Source organism: Phacochoerus africanus, chromosome 4, assembly GCF_016906955.1.
Source record: "Phacochoerus africanus isolate WHEZ1 chromosome 4, ROS_Pafr_v1, whole genome shotgun sequence".
In the NCBI taxonomy this organism is placed as follows: Eukaryota; Metazoa; Chordata; class Mammalia; order Artiodactyla; family Suidae; genus Phacochoerus; species Phacochoerus africanus.
The window spans coordinates 58,312,273-58,336,021 of NC_062547.1; the positions used below are offsets into that span (position 1 = coordinate 58,312,273).

A 23,749-nucleotide genomic window follows, 5' to 3' on the forward strand; every position below is an offset into this window, starting at 1 on the left:
CATCTAATCTAATATTTTAAATCACTCTTTGCAGAAACTGCCCTCAGCAGGAAGCTCCTTTCCTTGTCGCTTTGGCAAAGTTATATCGTAACTAACTTTTTTTTTTTTTTTGTCTTTTTGCCATTTCTGGGCCGCTCCTGCGGCATATAGAGGTTCCCAGGGTAGGAGTCGAATCGGAGCTGTAGCTGCCAGCCTACGCCAGAGCCACAGCAACGCAGGATCCGAGCCACGTCTGCAACCTACACCACAGCTCATGGCAACGCTGGATCCTTAACCCACTGAGCAAAGTCAGGGACCGAACCCGCAACCTCATGGTTCCTAGTCGGATTCGCTAACCACTGAGCCACGACGGGAACTCCAGTATAGTAACTAACTTTTAAAGAGGCACAATCCCCCAAGCTCTACTTATCTCCAGCTTGAGAACACCTTTCAAATCTTTTAATCACACAATACCACACTAACTTGTCAGTTCTTTCCATAGATCAAAGAAGTAGAAATGAAGAGTAAGTAATTAACAGATGGAACAAACTGTGTGACCAAACTCTGTAAACAAGATAATGTCTACAGGAAGATCACAAGGAGTTGACAGCCTGCACGCAGTGCAGGGATGGCAGCAATTCTGACTCCCTAGCTCAGTGATTAACTGAGTTTACTTCACTCTTCTCTTTAAAACTTTCAACGCCAGGCAAAATCTTCAGAAGTGGTTTTTTGGGGACACTGGGTCCACCATCTCCCTAGATTGCTGGCACTCTAATTAAAGGCAAATTTCCTTTATACCAACATTTGTGAATATGGCTTTGTAAGCGGTGAGCCATGGGGCCTGATATGATAACAACAGCCTTCCTTTATAAAAAGATACACTGAGACTCAGAAAGATCAGCTTACCCAGAGTTTGAAACACTCTCGGATTTCCCTAGTGGTTCAGTGGGTTTAAGAATCCGGCATTGTCACCACTGTGACTCAGGTTCGATCCCTGGCCCCAGAACTTCCTCATGCTGGACACAGCCAAAAATTAAAGATAAAAATAGGAAGTTCCTAAATGGTGCAGCAGGTTAAGGATTCAGCTTGTTGCAGGTTGCAACTACAGTGTGGGTTCAATCCCCAGCCCAAGAAATTCCGTATGCCAAGGGCGTGGCCAATAATAATAATACTACTAATAATAAAATACTCTCAAGCCTAGAGTAGGCTTTCTCAAGAAAGACCACTCAAGCCCCTTTACACTTCAAAAATAAGAACCCCATGGAGTTCCCGTCGTGGCGCAGTGGTTAACGAATCCAACTAGGAACCATGAGGTTGCAAGTCCAATCCCTGGCCTCACTCAGTGGGTTAAAAATCTGGCATTGCTGTGAGCTGTGGTGTAGGTCACGAGCTGCCATAGCTGTCGTGTAGGCCAGCAGCTTTAGCTCCGACTGGACCCCTAGCCTGAGAACCTCCATATGCCACGTGTGAGGCCCTAAAAAGCAAAAAATAATAATAAAAAGATAAAAAATAAAAATATTTTTCTAATCCATGAGCAGAGGATGTCTATTTGTGCCTTCTTCAATTTCATGCACCAATGTCTTATAGTTTTCAGCATAAAAATCTTACACCTTGCTTAAATTTATTCCTAAGTATTTTGTTGTTTTGTGTCGATTGTAGATGGGATTGTTTTCTCTATTCTCTTTCAGGTAGTTCATTCATTGTTAATGTACAGAAATGGAAATAATCTTTGTATGTTGCTTTTATATCCTAAAACTTCATTGAATTCATTTATTCTAACAGTTAAAAAAAAATTCATATTTTGAAGCCCTAACCCCTAGAACCTCAAAATGAAACTGTATTTGGAGACAGGGCCTTTAAAGAGGTGATTAAGACAAAAATAGGTCATTATGATGGGTCCTAATCCAATAGGACTAAGGTCCTTATAAGATTAGTTAAGGACACAGACACACAGGGAGAAGATATGTGAAAAGAAAGAGAAGATGGCTCTCTAGAAGCCAAAGAGAAAGCCTTCAGGAGAATCCTACCCTAACAACACCCTGATCTTGGATTTCTAGTCTCCAGAAATGCAAGAAAACAAACTTGTATTGTTTAAGCCACCCAATATGGGTTATTTTGTTTTGACAGCCCTAACAAATTAATACACCTCCATGCCTTTCTGCTACACCACCCCAAAGTTCCTAATGGGAAGTAGCACTGGCATTTTAAGAAGGATATCTGGAGTTCTCTTGTGGTGCAATGGGCTAGGAATCCAGCATTGCCACTGCAGGGGTCTGGGTCGCTGCTGTGGCATGGGTTTGATCCCTGGCCCAGGAACTTCCACATGACACAGCCAAAAACAAACAAACAAACAAACTGAAGGATAATCTACCTTGAGGTAGACCCTCATCCTTGCCTTCTAGATGCTAGTCATGTTCCTCAGTCCTTGTAATAACTGGAAATGCCCACCCACAGAGCCCGACGCACCCTAGGGGTCCTCTTTTGGACTTGTGTGACTGATTCAGCTAGCAAAGATACAAGGAACCACTTTTAGGTACAGATGCTTGATACTTGAACAGCAAAAAAGGAAGAATAGCCAAAAGAGCCACAGCTCACCTTCATCCCACATGCCAAAAAGACAACCCCCAATGAAAGGGACAAGTTGTGAGATGCTCCATAATGGAGTCCATCCTAGCTAAGCAGTTTTATATTCTGTAGCTCTGTTCTGAGTGGGGCAGGGCAAAAAGCTCCGAACCTCACTAGAGCAGGTTAAGGATCCAGTATTGTCAGTGCTGTGGCTTGGGTGTGATCTCTGGCCTGGGAACTTCCACATGGATGAGCACAGCCAAAACAAACAAACAGACAAACAAACTGTGTAAAAGTCTCTTAAAAATACGAAAGTCAGAGTTCTTGCTGTGGCACAATGGGATTGGCAGTCTCTGGAGCACTGGGACACAGGTTCAGTCCCCAGCCCAGCACAGTGGGTTAAGGATCTGGCATTGCCACAGCTGCAGTGTAGGTTGCTGCTGAGGCTTGGATCTGATCCCTGGCCCAGGAACTCCATATGCTGCGGGACGGTCAAAAATGAAAAAAAAAAAAAAAAAAAGTGAAGAAAACCAATAGCCAATAAATACATGAAAGGATTCTTAAAAAAAAAAATAAAAACCTGGAGTTCCCATTGTGGGTCAGCAGAAATTAATCTGACTGGTACCCATGAGGACGGATACCACAATGTAAGCAAGAAGGTGTACTTACACCTTGTCCTGGAAGTGTACATTGAAGGACAATTGGCAGTGACCTCTTTTGTAGTAACTCCACTTTTACTTATCTCTCCTGAGGAAACACTGACTTATCTTCACATGATTTATGATCAAGGGTGCTCAGGGAAGAACTGTTTGCTGTAAAGAGAATGAAAAACAGAATGCCTAGGAGTTCCCACTGTGGTGCAGTGAGTTAAGAATTGGACTGCAGTGGCTTAGGTCACTGCAGAGATACAGGTTCAATCCTGGCCCTGTACAGTGAGTTAAACGATATATCATTGCTGCAGCTGTGGCATAGGTCACATCTGCAGCTCAGATTCAGTCCTTGGCCCCAGAACTTCCATATGCCACTCATAGGGCCCTAAAAAAATATAATTAATTAATTTTAAAAATTTTTTTAAAAATTGGAGTCACTACTTCATATCACATCCACAGCACATGAAGAAAGCTGCATGCCAAATGCATCTATCTTGTGATCTAATTTAAGTTTGTGACAACCAACTGTAAACAAACGCCATGAAACAGGGCAAAGTCAGCAAGACTGAGAACTTCCCGGCCTTCAGAAACTCCATTTCAGGGGCTTTTCAATCCCAAATTCAAAGTGCAGAAGTTAGGAGATGGGCAGGGTGGAGGAGGAAGAGAAGTAAGAGGAAGGGGGGTGGAAGGGGAGGAGCGTGGGAGAGAAAAAGAAAAAGCAAAGAAGGGAAAGTTCGTTTTCATTCTTTTTTTCTGCAAAGCAAAGGCTCATATGAGGTGAGTAAGGGTTGAATTCCTTTCACATGGGTGTGCAGAAGACGCAACATGGTTTCCACAAGAGGAGGCAGGAAAGATGGCTTGAACTTGCTCAGCTGAAGTCAATCTTATACCTCTAAGTCAAACACAGGCAAGAGGGAAAAAAGAAGCCCTGTGCAGGGGCTGCAGTGAGCTGGTCTACGGGCCTGTGTGTGAGCGCGTGGCATCCAAGTGGACCCGCGTGTGCGTGAAGGGGCTTTCAGCCGGTCCTCGCCTGCGGGAGACAAGGATGCTGCGGAGACCGCCACGCATCTGCCCTGCGAGCTGCTTTCGCTTTTCCAGCAATACGTATTTGAGGGGCCAGGCCAGCTCTGTGAAGGGAGCCATGGTTTTGTGGTATTAGCACTTCCCCCAGTAATCTTCTAGTTCACCGCTGTACTCATGGAAGATTTTGAACCTGAATGCCCAAAAGCTCCCAAAGCATCTCCTCCGCCCTCTGGTGGTTACAGCAAAGTTAAACTGATTTTTAAAAAAAAAAAAGTGATAGAAAAATTCACCTCCCGCTAAACTCAGAGTTGCAAAGAATAGATTTATGACTCCTCTGGGAGGGAAATGCATGACCGTGCAACTTATATTTAAAAACGTCTAGAGCTTATAGCTCTTCACGGATCACCAGTTCATCAAATGTGCATGTTCCAACTGATCCAGTGTGGATGTGATGTCCCCGAAGCATCTGCACAGCTTGAGATCTCAGGGGCCTGGACCCTGCACTGCACAGTGAATTGTACCTTTGTCACTCTGTTATTCTCCGGTCTTCTAGGACCTCTAGGTGCGCATTCCCGGCAGGCTCTGAGCCTCTAGCCCTGGATTTCCCAGGACGACCTTTGAGCACAACTGTAAGGATGTAACTCTCAGCCTCAGGCCAGGGAGTCACAAGAAGGGCGGATCCCCAAGATCTCCCCCAGGGCGGCGGCTTGTGGCAATAAACTTTAGAAAAAAGTTTTTCAGCCTTTAAGCCGCCAAGCCACTTTAATTTTATTTAATTTTATTTTATTTTAATTTTCTTTCTTTGACCACCCCTCGGGCATATGGAGTTCCCCCAACAGGGATCAGATCCCATCCACAGCTGTGACCTAAGCTGCAGTTGCAGCAACACCAGATCCCTAACCCACGATGCCAAGCTGGAGATGGAACTTGTGTCCCGGTGCTCCCAAGACGATGCTGATCCCACTTCACCATAGTGGGAACTCCAGGCTACTTTAATTTTAGAAGAGTATAGGACTGCTAATAAGCAAGAGTAGTAGACATTATGCAGAAAGTTCGTACCACTCCACTATCGGGGTACAAAGGTGCGTCTTTATTTGCCTTCCCATTCTTGGGGAGGAAGAGGAGGTGTGCCTTCCCAAAAAGCCTAAACTCCACTCTAAGAATTTGGGCAGAGAGTGTTTCTTCAGCTTTAATAGCCCCTCTCTGCCCCATGGGGATTTTTCCTTTTGTTCCACATTAAAATACAACGTTTGAGGATGAAGGGAGAGTAATGGTTGAAGAGTCAGAAAGTGGGAGTTCCCGTCGTGGTGCAGTGGTTAGTGAATCCAACTAGGAACCGTGAGGACGCAGGTTGATCCCTGGCCTTCCTCAGTGGATTAAGGATCAAGCATTGCGGTGAGGTGTGGTGTAGGTCACAGACGTGGCTCAGATCCCGCGTTGCTGTGGCTGTGGTGTAGGCCAGCGTCTACAGCTCCCATTGGACCCCTAGCCTGGGAACCTACATATGCTGCGGGTGTGGCCCTAAAAAGACAATAAATAAATAAATAAATAAATAATAAAGTAGTGGTCCTCAAACTTTGGTTGGGTTTCAGAAAGTCAACTGAACTTAGGAAAGAGGAAGATTTCATGACTCCACTTCCAGCAATTCTGGGACTGAGGAAGACTTGACTTAAAACATAAAAATTAAAAAAAAAAAAAAGGTAGTTTTGAGATAGTCAGGTTTCCACTGCTCTTTGAGAAATACTGCCTGACTTGTGGTACTAAAACGCAGATCGGAAAGGCTCTCACCTAGTACATCCCATTAGGAAGGTTTGGGAGGCAGCCAGACTTTGGGATTTTCATTACACACACAATTGGAATTCAATTCAGGTATTCCCAAAGAGTGTGTTTTAAGAACTCATGACCTAATAACATGGTTACTGTCTTTCATGCCAAAGAAATACATTTAACATGGTATCTAGTACTTAACGTAGTTATGTATATGTAAATACACATGTATGTATAAAATAGGAACAAAGATCAGGGAGCAATACCCACCCTGGCATACCTAGTTAGAAAAAGCAGCTCCCTCTATAATCAGAATTTTTCACGTGTTCTAAAAGTTAATATAACAACCAAAAAAATTCCCATCATTTTCCTCCCTCAAAGTCCTGCTTCTCATTATTCTGAATAAAGCCCACTCCTCCGACTCCTCTTTTAAATGTATATCTGGATCGCTTCTCAAATGCAAACTCCACCTTATCAATGGTTATTTAGGGTGGATTTCAAACGTGTGTTTGAATGGCTTTTCAAAGGTAGATTGTGTGTTTACTTTTGGGGACTAACCAGACTCCCGCTTATAGATCCTCAAACCCAAAGTATTTGGAGAATGGGGGGGGTCCTCTTTTTGTTTTCTAAAAGAACCCATAAAATTATGGAGATAGGAACTGTAGTGAAGAAAGCAGTGGTTTCTTGCTGGTGGATGCTCCCCTCATTCTTTCTTTTTGCAGATCTTTAACACAAAAGCCCTATTTCAGAAATACCAGCCTGGGCTCATTTCCAAAACTAAAGCAATGTGCTCTAGCATCTAATCTCCAGTAGCGTCTTGGATTAAAGAATAAGAAACAAACAAAAAAATAAGAACAGTGGCATCGATTAAGCCATGCACAACTCAGAGTGAAGCACAGCAGTCTAAGACCTGTTGCGAGGTTACAGGTTTAACCAGCACCCTGTTCTTTTAGCAGCCCTATGAGCTGGGTCCACTCAGAGAAACTGAACTCGCAGATCTCTTCCTTTCCTTCCTTCCCACCCTCTTTTCCTCCCTCCTTCCTTCCTCCCTCTTTCTTTCCTTCCTTTCCTCCCTCCTTCCTCCCTCCCTCGCTCCTCCTTTCCTGCGTTCTTTCCTTCTTTTTCCTGCAGCACACGCAACGTATGAAAGTTCCTGGGCCAGGGATCCAGTATGACCCGCAGCTCACCTAGTAAAATGCAACTCTGGATCCTTAACCCATTGCCCGAGCAGGAGATCAAACCCGCGGCGCCACAACTGCGCCACGGCGGGAATTTCTCGCAGACATTTTTTTTTTTTTTTTTAAGCCCCCAATAAGAAAGAGGAATGCAAAAGGAGCCGGGTATCAGAGATGTCTCTGGAAACCGAAGGAGAGAAGACAAATTCACGAAACCTGGTGAGGAGCTGTAGTTGAAGATGGAAGCTCAGACCCAAGGGCGATTCGCCCTGCAGCAGGGTTCTCAGCTCTGGAAGACCAACTTTTCTTTTGCGAATGTTAAGAATTGCCGCAGGTGCGCACCAGCAGCCTTGAGCGAAAGTCGGTACAGTGCCACGCCTTTTGTTCTCGCGTATTTCTTTAATTTCTGTCATCAACGATGCAATGGAGAGGCACAGACATGCTAGCTTCCTTTTTAAAGACAATTCCCTAGGGAAACTACCTGCTTTTTAAATTTCTTTAAACAACCTTTTGCCCTGGAAATGGGAGAACTGAAATTCTGGTTAATTCTAATTTCAAGCGTCTGCATGGCAATTTGGTAAGGAACATTCATTCATCCCTGAGGCCTCTCCCGTTCATCGATGGGGAAAGGGGAGGAACTACCTGAGACCCCGGAATTTCACCCCTCCAAGTGTGCTAGGCCCAGCGCGAGCCTTCTTACTGAGGAGCCCCAGAACCAAAGTTGGTACCAAGTGCTTATCGACAGTGGCTGGCGGCCCCCGTATACGGTTGTGTGCGGGAGTTGGAGCATAGAGTAGCATATTTGAGATACAGCGCCCACCCTCAGAAATTCCCGCATGGGCGCCCATGTACTTGGGGATGTGAGCACCTCGGCGACCCTCGCCTTCCAAACCTGACATAAACAGCGCAGAGTCCACCTTGCTAGACCTTTGTATCCAGGCTACCCTTCCCTCCGCTGTAGGGCGCGGGGTGAGGCGGGGGAGCGGGGAGCGGTGGTTATGATGCAGTGGGAGCAGAAGGAACTATGGGTCCGTGGAGAGAGCAGGAGTAGAGGCCGAGGGCTTAGTGAGTCCAGCCTCCAGCGAGGAAGAAGTTTCTGAAATGAGAGACCATGAAGTGGTCCCTGTAAAGAGGCCCATAAATCAGGGGTCTAATGCACTTGTATCCCCAGAAATTCCTGTAATGCCCTTTGGGCTCAACTTTTTGAGGCTTTGTTCTCAACTCAGTGCAGGAGTTTGATGCTGGATAATTTCTGAGGATTTATTAGGATCTTAACTCTGTGCTAGCAGAATAAGTAAATTTAAAAACAAACAGCCTAGGGAGCTCCCATGGTGGCTTAATGTTAACAAACTGGACTAGTATCCATGAGGATATGGTTTTGATCCATGAGGATCAGGGATCCTGTGTTGCCATGAGCTGGGTGTAGTTTGCAAACGTGGCTGGGATTTGGTGTTGCTTTGGCTGTGGTGTAGGCCAGCAGCTTCAGCTCCAGTTTGACCCCTAGCCTCGGAACTTCCATGTGCCATGGGTTTGGCCCTAAAAAGACAAAAAAGCAACAACAACAATTTTCTTTTTTTTTTTTTGTCATCTTTTTGCCTTTTTCTTGAGCCACTCCTACGGCATATGGAGGTTCCCAGGCTAGGGGTCTAATCGGAGCTCCACCACTGGCCTATGCCAGAGCCACGGCAACGCAAGATCCGAGCCACATCTGCAACCTACACCACAGCTCATGGCAATGCCGAATCATTAACCCACTGAGCAAGGCCAGGGATCAAACCCACAACCTCATGGGTCCTAGTCAGATTTGTTAACCACTGTGCCACAACGGGAACTCCACAATTTTCTTTTTAAAAAAGAAACTATATCAACTTGTTGTGGGGGGTAAAAGCAGATTTTTTTTATTTATTTACTTATTTATTTTTTGCTTTTTAGGGCCAAACCCTTGGCATATGGAAGTTCCCAGGCTAGGGGTCCAATCAGAGCTGTAGGCCTCCACAGCCACTCGGGATCTGAGCCATGGCTGCAACTTACACCAGAGCTCACAGCAAAGTGGATCCCCAATCCCCTGAGCGAGGCCAGGGATCAAACCCGCATCCTCATGGATACTAGCCAGATTCATTTCCACTGCACCACAAAGGGAACTCCAAGGCAGATTTTTTTTTTAAAGTGGAGCTAAAGGAGAAAATCTTCCAACCAGAATAAATAATGTAGAAAAGGAAAACAGGAATACAAAGTAACATTTAGACAATCTATTCCTAGAATAGGAAACTCTGATCATGGAAGCCACAGGGGAAGATGACTGTATTCACATAAATTGGTTATAGACAATATATCTGTCTCATTTGGTAAATCCCATTAGCCTCCCTCCTGGTACAGCTGGCAAGTCCCCTGTTGGGCTACCAGCATGAGCCAGACCCAGGTCCCACCTTACAATTCAGGATTTTGGCTCTTACCATTCACCATGAGGTTTACGAGCCAGACTTTTCTTATTTCCAAAGCCCACAACAAAGGCTTTAGGATGATCTTTCTCAGAAAGCTACTACAAGCCAAGAGTTTTTGGTTCCCAGACATTCTGCAGATCTGGGAGAGAATTTTTACCTGAAAATGCCCTTCTACAACCTAATGGTGACTGAGACATAAAGAGCCCTCTTCAATGATTTGATTCAATAACTATTATTTGGCAGCCAACTTTTCATCTTTCAACTCCTGTACTCATTAATAACTGTCTATTTTCTTGTCAAGTCAGTGAGTCAGCAGCCCGCGCTTCTTTCTCCTAGGTTTCCCAAAAATTCCTAACTGAACTGTGGTACCTGTCCAGATCCCCTTAGCCTGATGAGAACCTTTCATCCACACTCCATTGTGTTGAAAGACCCTTAACATCTTGTATTGAAGAAAAACAAAATTCAGGAGTTCCCTTCGTGGCTCAGTGGAAACAAATCTGACTAGGATCCATGCAGACGCATGTTCAATACCTGGCCTCACTCAGTGGGTTAAGGATCCGGTATTGCCATGAAATGTGGTGTAGGTTGCAGACACATCTTGGATCCTGCATTGCTGTGGCTGTGGTGCAGGCTAGCATCTACAGCTCTGATTCAACCCCTAGCCTGAGAACTTCTATATGCCACAAGTGCAGCCCTAAAAAGACCAAAAAAAAAAAAAAATCATGACACTAGTTAAAGTACAATAAGGCAATCTTTATTCAGGGGACTATGGAAGAGGTGTATGGGTCACTCAAATGAGGTTTTGCAATGGGGGAGAGTAACTGGGCTCAACTCAATACAACAAGGAAAAGTGGGAATTGATAGCCAAGGAGCAGTGTGGGAGTCAGTGGATAGACTATTACTAAGGGGAAAACTTGGGAGTGAAGGAGCATTCTGGCCAACAGTGACTTGACCTAAAGAGATTTTTTTTTTCTTTTCAGGGCCATACTTGTGGCATATGGAAGTTCCCAGGCTGTGTCAAATCAGAGTTGCAGCCAGGGCCGACGACACAACCACAGTCACAGCAATGGCAGATCCATGCTGCATCTGTGACCAGCACCACAGCTTGCAGCAACAATAGATTCTTAACCCAATGAGCGAAGCCAGGGATCGAACCCGAATCCTCATGGGTGGTAGTTGGGTTCTTAACCTGCCAAGCCACAACAGGAACTCCGACCTAAAGAGAATATTGCTGAAGGCAGGACAGGGTTGATCAGCTATCACCTGAGGGATGGTGAGGAAACTGATGAGAAACCTGATGAGAGATCTCAAGGATAATTTAGAAAGCTCTGGGGGATGGGGGTAGGGGGGTGGTGCTGGTTTAACTGACTTAGCAGGATTCTTGCTAAAATTAGACAATGTAAAGGAGTTCCCGTTGTGGCACAGGGGAAACAAATCCATGAGGTTTCGGGTTTGATCCAAGTCCTCACTCAGTGGGTTAAGGATCTGGCGTTGCTGTGAGCTATGGTGTAGGTCGGCAGAAGCAGCTTGGATCCTGTGTTGCTGTGGCTATGGCGTAGGCTGGCAGCTGTAGCTCAGATTGGACCCCTAGCCTAGGAACCTCCATATGCCGCAGGTGAGGCACTAAAAAGCAAAAAAATAAAATAAAATAAAGCAATGTAGAGCAAGAATGGAATAGACCAAAAGTCGGGTCTAGTTGGAAAAAAATGCTCAGAGAAAACTGAGGAGAGTTTGGCTGAATAGAGAATCTGCCTACTTTTTCCTGCAGAATAGAATAGAGCAGAAATTATCAGAGGGAATCATGGAGTTCCCTGATTGCTCAGTGAGTTAAGGATCTGGCGTTGTCACTGGCATGGCTCTGATTATAGCCATGGTGGTGAGTACTCAATCCCTGATCTGGAACTTCCACATGCCACAGGCACAGTCACAAAAAAGATACAAACAAACCAGAGTGAATCATGATTTGTGTGTCTCTCTATGGGCTGCTGCAAAAAAAGTGTGTTTCAGTAGTCCACAGAGTGAAATCCTAGTTCTTCAGCCTGGTAAATGAGGACCTCTTACCTCATCTGCAGGTTTGTCACACAGTTCCCTCCAAAGAGCAAGTGTTTGGGATAAGTCATTCATTCATTTATTTCATCTTCTTGTGCCACCGAGGTTTTCCCACCTTCCAGAATAAGCCCCACTATCTCACACTTGAGCCAGGCTACTCTGAATTGATACCCAGTAAATGCTAATTGAATTAACTCAAAGAGGAGCGAGATTAAGACAGCAGCCCTGATGGCAATATTCCAAGGAGGTAACCTCAACAAAGACAACCAGAATGCAAAGGAGAAGATAGATGAGGGACTTTGTCAGTTTTAACACATTATGTCTGGGAGATAAAAAGCAGGGAAGGAGTTGCCATTGTGGCTCAGTGGTTAACAAATCCGACTAGGAACAATGAGGTTGTGGGTTCTATGCCCAGTGGGTTGGGGATCCAGCGTTGCTGTGAGCTGTGGTTTAAAAAAAAAAAAAAAAAAAAAGGCAGCGTAGAGCTGAAGATGACAACTTCCAATTTATTTATTTACTTGTCTTTTTGCCATTTCTAGGGCTGCTCCTGTGGCATATGGAGGTTCCCAGGCTAGGCGGTCTAATCAGAGCTGTAGCCGCCAGCCTACATCAGAGCCACAGCAATGCCGGATCCAAGCCGCGTCTGCAACCTACACCACAGCTTATGGCAACACCGGATCCCCAACCCACTGAGCAAGGCCAGGGATCAAACCCCCAACCTCATAGTTCCTAGTCGGATTCATTAACCACTGAGCCACAGTGGGAACTCCAACAACTTTCAGATTTTATTAAATGTTCTCAAATTTGTAAGAGACTATCAACAGGAGGTCCCCGGGTTGCTCAGTGGGTTAAGAACCTGACTACTATCCATAAGGATGTGAGTTCCATTCCTGGCCTTGATCAGTGGGTTAAGGACCTGGCATTTCTGCAAGCCGCAGTATAGGTTGCAAATACAAGTCTGATCTGGTGCGGCTGTGGCTGTGGTATAGGCTGACAGCTGCAGCTCTGATTTGCCCCCTAGCCTGGGAACTTCCATATGCCTCAGGTGCGGCCCTGAAAAGCAAAAAAAAAAAAGAGAGAGAGAGACTATGAACAAGAGACTGGAAATAGTCATAAAACAAGCAAGAAAGTAAGACTGCAACAAGTTTCCTAATACTACAGACCAAGTTAGTGGGTGGGTATGGGTGGGAGTGTCCAGACCTGTGTTACTTTCTTAGGGCTACCATAACAAATTGCATAAACTGGTAACCTGGAACAACAGGACAGTTCTGTGAGGCCAGAGTATGAAATCGAGGGGACCGTGCTCTTTATGATGGCTCTAGGGGAAAATTCTTCCTTGCCTTCTCTTAGCTTCTGGTAATTACCAGCTATCCATGGTATTCCTGGCCTTGTAGACACATCACTCCCATCTCAGGCCTCATTGTCACATGGTCTTCATCCAGTGTGTCTGCCTTCAGATGGCTTATTTATAAAGACAACCATCATTGGATTTCAGGCTCACGCTAATTCAGTATAACCTTGTCTTAACTTGTTCACAACTGCAAAGATCCTATTTCCAAATAAGGTTACTTTCACAGGAATAAGAGTTCATGACTTCATTATATCATGTTGTGGGACATACCTCTACCCATTCAGGACCCTCATTGCCATCCCTATTTGCACATGAAGTAAACTGAGCTTGAGGGGATGGGGATAAAGGGACATGGGCAAAATTGGTAGGGCCAGTAACTAGAGAGTGCCAAGAAATTCCTGAAATAGGTCATGCTGTGTCTAAACAATTTAGCGAAAGTACTTGGAGTGTTTGAGGAATGATGAGTAATTCAGAATTCTTTGTGTTTGGAGCAAAAATATGTTGGTGCCATCCAGGTGTTCAATAGATGAAAAGCAAACTGAGATACACAATAAGAGGAGTCAGGGAGTTCCTGTCATGCTCATCGGTAAGGAACCTGATTAGTATCCAAGAGGTAAAACACAGATGAGTAAAGGCCAAATATACTATGCCTGGTACACTGTGCCCCACCCTCCATACCCCCAACACACATCTGGAATCCTTGACCAGTTTTCTCTCCCTAAGCTTCACTTGCCATCCTGAAATCCCAGAATCCCAGGATTCACCATACTTAAGGAAAGGAAGGTCCAGAAAGATGAAACTCACATGAATGGAAACATTCAAAGAACTATAAAGACCAGGACATTGTAGGGAAAGAATAAAAGCCTATCCAGGAACAAAAACATGAAAATCAGTGAGGGGGGTGGAGGGAGTGGGATGGACTGGGAGTTTGGGGTTAGTAGATGCAAATTATTACATTTAGAATGGATGGGCAATGAGGTCTACCATACAGAACAGGGAACTGTGTACAATCTCTTGGGATAGGATACGAGAAAAAGAAATACATATATATCTATGATTGGATCACTTTGCTGTACCTCAGAAATTGGCACAACACTGTACATCAACTCTATTTTTTATTTCTTATTTTTTATTACTTTAATTTTTAAAAAGGAAAAAAATCAGTGAGGACAGAGAAAAGAAGAAGCAGAAAAGTCAGACCCAGTAAAGCCCCTGTGTGTTCACAGGAAATGTGGTTTCCCTAAGGCAGCTGTGAAATGCCACAATGTACCTGTCTTGGAGTGACTCTTCACTCTCTTATCACAGACACTCCAGATCTGCTTGCTACACTCATCTGTGACTCCACAGCTGTCATCCTCACCTCCTGACAACACCTGACCCTCAGTTAACCTCACCCTTCCTGAGCCCACCTCTAAAGAGCACCCAAAATGGAAGTGATCCCCCACTTCCCTGATACCCTCCACCTTCTCCATCCTTCAGCCGCAACCAAACCTTACAAAAGATTTACTTCCCTTATTTCATCAAGCTTCAATCCAGCCTTCTCTGGGCACCCTCCCTCATGGCACTAACACAATAAATCTGGTTGTTTCAGTTAACTAAATTTGTCAAACTACAGGCTGGTCTTTGGTGCTCTGATTTAGTCAGCATTAACACCCCATTGCTCAAGAGGAACAGCTCCCAAATAGCTCCCCAAAGACATTGGGATCTTGGTTTGCTTCCTTGACCACAACATCCAACATGGGACTTCAAGGAAAGGATGGCACCTTTTCCAGTGACCAGCCGAGCCATTTTACAGGTGCTTTCATTGGAGACCTTAAGTAGTTGGTTATATAGGTCTTTCTGTACAGTCGTTTTTTGTTTGTTTGTTTTGCTTTTAGGGACACATCCCTGTGGCATATGGAGCTTCCCAGGCTAGGGGTCGAATTGGAGCCATAATCACAGCAACACGGGAGCCAAGCCTCATCTGCGACCTACACCACAGCTCAGGGCAATGCTGGCTCCTTAACCTATTGAGGGAGGCCAGGGGTGACGTGCATCCTCATGGATTCTAGTCAGGTTTGTTAACAGCTGAGGGAACTTTTTTTTTTTTTTACACTGGATGCACGTGGAAGTTCTTAGGCCAGGGACTGAACCCAAGCCACAGTAACAGTCACTACAGTAGTGACAATGCTGGATCCTTAACCTGCTGAGCCTCCAGGGAATTCCTGGTGTGGTTCTTAAAGTCTTTTTGACTTCAGCAAAAGGAAGAGGGAAAAAAAAATGTAAAAGGAGATGAGCTGCCTTCGTGTGACTGCTGGAAGGCCTGTATCATGAGAAAATTAATCACGCCACATTCTTTCACTCAATGGATTCTCACTGAGCTGCTTTTCACTGGCCATAACCTCTGCTGGACATTGGGGTGCCAGGGCAAAGTTCTTGTTTCCTGGAAGCCTGTAAATTAGTCACGATAATATTCAGCACTATTATTTCTAGGACTGCTAGTCAAGCTACAATTTATTGGGCATCTACCATGTCCAGAGTCATGCTGACCCCTTTACAACAGAGCTCTTCAAACCACAAAGAGCTAGGGAGTCTCCTGGAACCTGATGAACCGTGCTGGCTGTGCTTGGGGCCCGAGGCGTCTGTGTCTAATGAGCTTCCAGGGAGGGCATATACAGCTGGTCTAAGAACCAGACAGTGAGGTGGCACATCTTATACACCTATATTTGTCATTGGTCCATGAGCATATTCTGTGGAATGATGACCTCCTTCCCAGGGGGAGAGGTAACTGCTCCTCTTCTGTAGGTAGATAAATGGGTTTTTGGAAAGCTACATATGGTATTTCATGGTGCAGAGTTCACCTCCCATGTTTGGCATAATTTATGGTTTCCTTTGCCCATTTACCTTCCCACTCTGCAACGTGAGCAAGTCATACCCTCTCCTCTCTGCTCTCACACCTCTACTCTTATCTCCTCCTCCCTGATAGCTAAGGGCACTGTGCATCCCTCAGCATTCCCTAGAGATACAGAACCAGTAGGATGTGTGTGTGAGAGAGAAATAGGGAGAGGGACTGATTTTTAAGGAATTGGCTCATGTACTTGTGGAAGCTCGCAAGCCCAAAATCTGCAGGGCAGGCCGAAAATCTGAAGACTGAGAGAAGAGGTAAGGTTGTGTGTCTCAGGATGGATGGCAGATTGCAGGTGGAATTCCTTCTTGGGGGTGGGGAGGGGAGGTGTATATATATAAACCTCAGTCTTTTCTCTTAAGACCTTTGACTGATTGGTTGAGACCCACCCACATTATGGAGGATAATCTGCTTTACTCAAAGTCTACAATTTAAATATTAATCTCATCTTAAAAAAAAAAATTCCATAGCAAATTGAGTGTTTTTGTTTTCTTTTTTAGGGCCACAGTTGGGCTAGGGGTCAAATTGGAGCTGCAGCTGCCTGGCCTATGCCATAGCCATAGCAACACAGGATATGAGCCACATGTGCAACCCACACTACAGCTTTGGAGCAATGCTGGATCCTTAACCCACAGCAAGTCCAGGGATTGAACCTGCATCCTCATGGATACTACTCCAGTTCTTAATGGGAGCCACAATGGGAACTAGTGTTTGATCAAATACCTGAGTAACCTGATCTTGCCAAATTGAGACATAAAATGAACCATCATAACATGCTTCTTACTTTGCTGGAGTGTCTGAGCATTCAGAAGTCCACCATGGATTTCCACACGTCTGCTCCCTGTCAGCCCCAGGGCCCAGAGACCATTTTGCCTGTTTCTCTCCTCTCACACTGTTCCCCTTGGCTCCTACCTAGCCCCTCCCTGCTTTAAGTCACAACTGTAATTCTCCCATCTTTAAGATGGGACTCATATTCCCTCAGCCACTGCCACTTCTTTTTGCCCGGTTGTCTCCACTCCCTCAACTCCCTTCTCTCTTCAAACTGTACTCCAGCCCACCTTTGATCTGCTCAGGGGGTCTCACTACCAAATTCCATAGTTAGTGTTCTTAGTGTTTTTTCGCATCTAATTTGACCTTGCAGCAGCACTTACCCCATCTCCCAAGTATCCCTCTTTGTTTGTTTGTTTCTTTCTTTCTTTTTTGGCTGCACCTGTAGCATGTGCAAGGTCCAGAGCCAGGGATCGAACCCATGCCACAGCAGTGACCCAAGCCACTGCAGTAGCAACATTGGATCCTTAACCCACTGTGCCACAAAAGAACTCCTATCCTTTTTTCTTTCTTGAGACACATTTACCTATCTGGGATTCCAAGGCTCAGCACTTCCCAGATTTCTCTGGTCATGGTGCCTACTCCTTCTTTTCCCCTTCTCCCTCCATATCCCTTTCTTCTCCTACCTCCTCTCTTCCTAGTCTTCAAAGCTGGATGGCCAATCCACCCTCTCCAAAGCAGCTTCTCTACCCACAGTCATCTATCCCAGGGTCTCAACTCCTACTCTGAGCTGTAACAAATCTGCAGATTTCCACCTGCAGCCTTGTTGTTCTTCTAGGAGGCTCATAATTTTGTCTGTTGAGGATTTCGGACCCAGCAAATCTGAAACTCGTCTTTGTCTCCCAACCCTTTCCCAGAAACCTGCTTTGCAATCTCCTAGGAAGACCCTCCAATAACACAAGTGGGGCCAAAACCATATTCCTTTAACATGTAGCAGCACACTACAGGAGAAATCACCATTGCTCACTAGCCTCACCACCACCAGCAGACTCTGAAATGGACCATGTCCTGCCTGCATTTCCATGGCTGCTTCCAACATGGCCTCTACCTCCTCCACCCAGCTCCAATCTGTTCTGCACAGTGATGATGGTAAAATCAAAGTTCCATCAGGTCATACCCTCATTTGAAACCCCCTAAGTATAAAATCCACAGCCAATCCATTCCAGTTTCCTCTTTCTTTAGGAGGGACAAGCTCTTGCTTCATGGCCTTTGTATGAGCTGTTCCCTCTGCTAGAATGTTCTTTATGCACACCTCAGTTCAGTTCACCCTCCACTTGCTCTGTGCTCAAATGTTGCCTTCTCATGAAGGTCCCACCTAACTGCCCCAGCAGGCTCCTTATTGTTTTTTGTTTGTTTGTTTTCATGCCATCTATCACCAATGGCATTATATTGTAGAGCCATTTGTTATCTGATTCCCCTTCCAGCTTCTGGAAGCCAGATTTTCTGCCCACTACTGGTGTTCCCAAACCTGAAGCAGTTGGTGGCACACAGCAAGCATTTCATAAAAAAATATACACCATCAGCAACAAAATTTAAACCAAATTAAATGTATACATTAATCATGGGATGGCTTGATAATCCTTGAGCAGGGTTTACATTCAGGGTTCTCTTTCTATTGCTTCACTTGTGCTATCTGACACAATTTTTGGTGCTGAGGAAAGCACATTCCCAAGGTCTTCAGTTGCCCCTGCCCCCACACCTTGAGCTGATACCTTACTGCCCTCACTCACTAGCTGCCTCACTGTGCTTCCATGCCTGCAGGGCCTTTGCTGTCAAGGTGGCCTCTACCTGGGACCCTGTTCTCACCAGCTTTGAGCTTGGTCAACTCCCTCATCATCAGCATGGAACCTGTCCTGATCACTTCTGTAATAATACTGTGAGCATCAGCAGCTCATCTCCAGCAGCCCTGTTACCTGATGCTGTTCCCTTTCTTCTTCCTCTGAAGCATGAATGGAATATAGCAGATCATGTTATTTATTTTGCTAACTGCTTTCCTTGCCCCACCCATTCCCCCAGTCAATTCTGGTCACTGATGTACCTGGAGAAGCTGGAATGGAGTCTAGCATCATGAGTTATCTAGTAGGTACACAGTCGCTGAATGACTGAATGGCTCTGCATGCTCAGTGAGATAGACAGTATCAACCATTTTCTGGATGAGGACACTGAGATACAGAAAGGTTCAGTACACCTCTGGAGTTCCTGTTGTGGCTCAGTGGTTAACGAATCCGACTAGGAACCATGAAGTTGTGGGTTCGATCCCTGGCCTCACCCAGTGGGTTAAGGATCTGGCGTTGCCGTGAGCTGTGGTGTAGGTTGCAGACGTGGCTCAGATCCCACCTTGCTGTGGCTCTGGTATAGGCCGGCAGCTACAGCTCCGATTAGACCCCTAGCCTAGGAACCCCCATATGCCAAGGGAGTGGCCCAAGAAATGACAAAAAGACAAAAAAAAAAAAAGAAAGAAAGAAAGGTTCTGTACACCTCAGATCACCTGTTAGAAATTGATGATGCAGGTTATAACCCAAGTGTTGTGACTCTTAACCCCTGTGCTGAGCAAAATGCAGAATAAACACAAAACTTTGAAGAGATAACAGTGCACAGAAGGTTTTAGATCAGGGGAAGGAACTGGACAGGGCAATGAGGATTGATTTGATACTGTGTACTATGGATTTCTGGTCACTGCATTTTATCAGCTTTAGAACTGTAGTGGGCAGAACTATGAGCACAAATTACCAACACTCAACAGGTAGTTCCCTGCCTGGTCACATGGCTGGGAACTCAGGTGGAGGATCTGGACTTCTAGAGCTATTTGCCAAAGCACATTAGCCAGATCTACCTTAGCTGATACTTGGTTCTTCCTCAGACCTCTCCCCCAGACCGTGGTGCCTGGCTGGTGTTCCTGAGAAGAGGGTGCATGTGAATCCTTTTAATATTGAGTCCAGTTAAAGTCTGAAGTTGGGGGGGTGGTCCCTACTAGTATCTGCAGATTCCAGGTAAGATTGCTAGGTGGCCCTGCCTGTCACTTGGGGTAACAATCACTGTTCACAAAAATAAGCTTCATTCCTTTGCTTTGATCCATCTCCTTGCAAAAGTCACAGAATCCAAGCATATGACTTATGGTGGCTCCCAGTAACTCTGATACTCAGAAGTGATTATTCATAATTTAGAGGAAGAAACAAAAGGTTCCCAACTCCATGGAATAAGGAAAGCAACAGCGCAAAGGAATCCAGTTCCTCAGTCGATCCACCTCTTTCTCACCTGCTCAGCCAGGCCTCTTTCTCTCTTTCGTGGAACTCATATTGCCCTGCTTGATCTGAGGGAAATCGAGATCAGAAGTGTATCCCTGTAAATGGTAAATTTCTTTGCCTTCTTTCCTGGGTGAGTCTAACTTCAGTGCTGGGCACATGAAGAAAGAGAAGGGTTGGTGGGAGACCCCAATACATTTTCTCCCAAGCTCCAGAACCTGGAAGATCAAGAATTAGCCCGGGAAGATCCCTCTGAACCTTCAAGCAATGTTCAGCCTAGGATAGTGTGGCAGGTAGCCCTGTCTGGGGGTCTGGAGGCCCTAATTCTTCTCGCCCCCCTGACACTTGACTTCAAGCCAAAGTTCCTTAACTCATCCCTCTGCCTCAGTGTGAACAGCTAACTACACCCTACACTTAAGGGAGCAATAAGCACCCCGACCACTAACGGGGGACCCTCTGTTCACTCCTCAGGGTTGTCTGATGCTCAGAAGGACGAATGACGCACAGCTAGGAAAGTGCAAATCCCTCCAAAGCCCAGGCTGACACCTTGAGCATCTGATGTTGGACTAAGCGGGGCGGCAAGACTTCCCTTCTCCAACCATCCTCGCCTATTCAGCGGCCGCGGGCCGGACGCAGAGGAGGGGTTTCGGCTGGAAGAGGGTTGGGCCTGCCGGGGGGCGGGGGGGGGGGGGGGGGGGCGGTCACACGGGGATTCTGAAATGGAGCGTTCCAAGATGCACCACAGCCTTTTCTCCGCCCCCCACTCCCAATTCCAGCTTTCAGCCTTGGCTCCAGGATCGACCCTTCTGGGCGTCCACAAGCCCTTAGGGGAGTCCGAGACAGGAGGACAGCGAAGAGAGAAGCCTCCAGACTGACCTTCCCAAACCGGTGGCGGCCCACAGCAGGACGCACCAGCGTGAGCCTCCTGCCAACCTTGTCCTCAGCCTCGCCGCTTGGCCACCCGCTCGCGAGCGCGATTCCCGCCGCGCCTTCGACGCCCCTACCTCCCGCCCCGCCTCGGCGCGCGTCCCCCGCGCGAGCCCGCGGGGAAGCTGGGCAGCCGTAGCTTGCCGGACCCACAAAGCCCCCGGCCAGGAGCCGAGCCCCGGGCGCGCGCGGAGCGGGGCGTGGCAGGGCGGGGCGCGCAAGCCGGGCCGGGCCGGGGGTGTCGGATGTCACCCCCAGCGCACACCTCGGCCCGGGGACGGAGGAGCGAACCACTGAGATGCGGAGACCTCCCCGGTCCTAGAGCGGAGCAGGAAGTGTCCCAGGGGAGGGAGCCGGAGGGCTTCGGCCTTTCCTTTCCTCCGCGTCCGGCGGGCTCCAGAGGCAGCCAGGCCTGCACGGCGCGCCAACTGGGACGCGGCGCGGCGGTGAGTGCGGCCCGGGCGGCCGAGGCTTCTGCGGCCCGCGCGCCCGCTCGGCGCCTTCCCGCGCGCCCGGCTCCGCGCTCCCAGGTCCCTTGGCTCCCAGCCCCGCGCGCTCCGGCCTCCCTCCCTTCCCCGAGCCTAGAGGTGAATCTTCGGGCAGGGGCATAGACAACACAAATGTTGTTTTTCAGGCGTCTCCATTTGCTCCTACTTCTTCCCTCCTAAGCGGAGCCCTGGTTTTCTGGATGAGCAGGAGACGGGGTCTCGGCTAGCCAGGAACAGTCTGGCCCTTGCAGAGAACCCGCCTCAGGAAGGACACCCGGGAGACCGCGCTGGAAGGATGAGGAGCTGCTGCCTAAGTCTTCCGCCGCAGCAGGAGGGATTTGAGTCAGACGCTGGGAAGGAGTTCCAGGCTGTGAGGTGAGGAGCCGGGAGCTGGTTAAACTGGAGGCGTGCGTGGGTGTGGATGTGTAGGGAAGGGAAGAGGGAGAGCGATCTGGAGCTAGGAAAAGCTTGCCCCTTTCCCTGGCACAAAATGCCCATCCCCTTCTCTTTCTGCTAATCCAACTCTGTCCTCCTTATAGAGCTGCTTTAAGTGCGCCCCGCCCCCTACGGGATCCTCCAGGGACCTACGTTAGTTCATTCATCACGCTTCATTCCTGAGCCTTCTATGTGCTAGATGCCAGGGCGACAAAGAGGAACATGGCTTTCTAGTTAGGGACGATGGGCAGAGCTAGGTGTTTTAGAGTGGACACTGAGGACTTAGGGTGGGGCACGGGTCCCCTAGCCCTGAGAAATCTAGGGCCCTGTAGGTGTGTAATGGCAGAGAAGGTGGAGTGGATAGGGCTGGGATTGGGTTTCAGATGTAGGAGCAAACACTGGAGGAAATCCATTGGTATTGGTGGGGCAAGTTGTAAGGTGTCCAGCCAGATACCCCCAGAGCCCTTTCATACCAGTGTGCATTTATCTTTATGTTGGAGAGCAAAGAGGTCCAGAGGTTTGGGTTTTTCTGACTGCCATTTAGTGGCATTGTTGCTCTTCTAGCCTCACCTGTCTTCCTGTGAAATGGGAAAGAAGCCTCCATTTTGCACGGAACCCTTGGGGGATGGGTGGGGGCATTGAGCTGTTGGAGGTTAAGGGGCTGGCTTGCTGGGGAGCCTTATAAACCAGGTGTGGAGAGTAAGTGACCCTGTCCAAGGATTTCAGAGGCCTGATGGTTGGGGAAGAGTGACCCCATTTGCCCTTCATCTTTTCTGGGACCCATAGTCTAGAGTAGTGGCTGCTACTCTGTGTTGTTGCTCTATATGTATTCACTGGGGAGGTAGAGGGGCCCCTGAAGACGTGGAGGCTGTGCTCTGAGCACCTCACCTGTGTCCTGCCTAGGAAAGGCTGTGAGTTGTGAGTGGTTTTTCTTATTGTAGATTGAAGATGACAAGAGAAGGCAAAGTGGACATCTTTAAGTACTAGTGTATATTGGAGTTCCCATTGTGGCTCAGTGGTTAATGAATCTGACTAGGAACCATGAGGTTGTGGGTTCGATTTCTGGCCTCGCTCAGTGGGTTAAGGATCCGGCGTTGCGGTGAGCTGTGGTGTAGGTCGCAGATGCAGCTCGGATCCTGAGTTGCTGTGGCTGTGGTGTAGGCTGGCAGCTGTAGGTCCGATTAGACCCCTAGCCTGGGAACCTCCGTATGCCACGGGTTCGGCTCTAGAAAAAGGCAAAAAGACAAAAATAAATAAATAAATAAAAAATACTAGTGTGTATTTAAATGTTATTGTGTACCATTCAGACTAGTGAGTTGTGCAGAGGCTCCTCAGAGAGTACTGACATTTTTTTAGTCTTTTTAGGGCAGCACTCGTGGCATATGGAAGTTCCCAGGATAGGGGTCTAATTGAAGCTGTAGCTGCCTGCCTACGCCAGAGCCACAGCAACACCAGATCCAAGCGACGTCTGAGCGAGGCCGGGGATCGAACCTGCAACCTCACAGTTCTTAGTCGGATTCATTAACCACTGAGCCATGATGGAAACTCCAAGAGTACTGATATTTTTAAATACATAGTGTTATTTTCTTCTAGTAAACTCAGGGTGTAGCCACCTCTTAAGATTCCCCATCTCTTGTCTGGGTATCTTCTCTGCTATCTGCTTCATTTTCTGCCTATCAGTGCTTACTCCACTGAGCAAGGCCAATTCTTGCTCTGTGTTGTTCCAGCACTGCTAGTTTACTCTAACTACTGCAGGATGAATTTCTCATCTGGATCCACTTTTGAAGGCTTTTCCTGTGCATGTCTGTCTTTGTCTTTCCAGCTCATTTTGTAAAGGTCTCAAGGACAAGGACGGTGACTTCGGCTCCAAAGCCTCAAGGTAGCGGCCTTCTCATCTTGTCCGTATCAGGTCCTTTCCAGGAGGACCTGGCCACTGAAGGTACCA

The 23,749-nt window shown here is 47.0% G+C and overlaps 1 protein-coding gene across 3 annotated transcripts in view; it reads left to right on the forward strand.

The window, feature by feature from the left end:
* Window positions 1–21,102: 21,102 nt before the first annotated feature.
* The window catches only part of ZNF496 (zinc finger protein 496), a 44,186-nt gene continuing 41,539 nt past the window's right edge, over window positions 21,103–23,749 (forward strand). For 2 of the 3 annotated variants that reach the window (XM_047776395.1, XM_047776398.1), the window contains exons 1-3: window positions 21,104–21,327; window positions 21,516–21,744; window positions 23,627–23,743. The gene's annotated coding sequence lies outside the window, so the exon portion shown is untranslated. Of the gene's footprint in view, window positions 21,328–21,515; window positions 21,745–23,626; window positions 23,744–23,749 lie in introns of all 3 variants that reach the window. The other variant, XM_047776397.1, reaches the window with a different exon arrangement.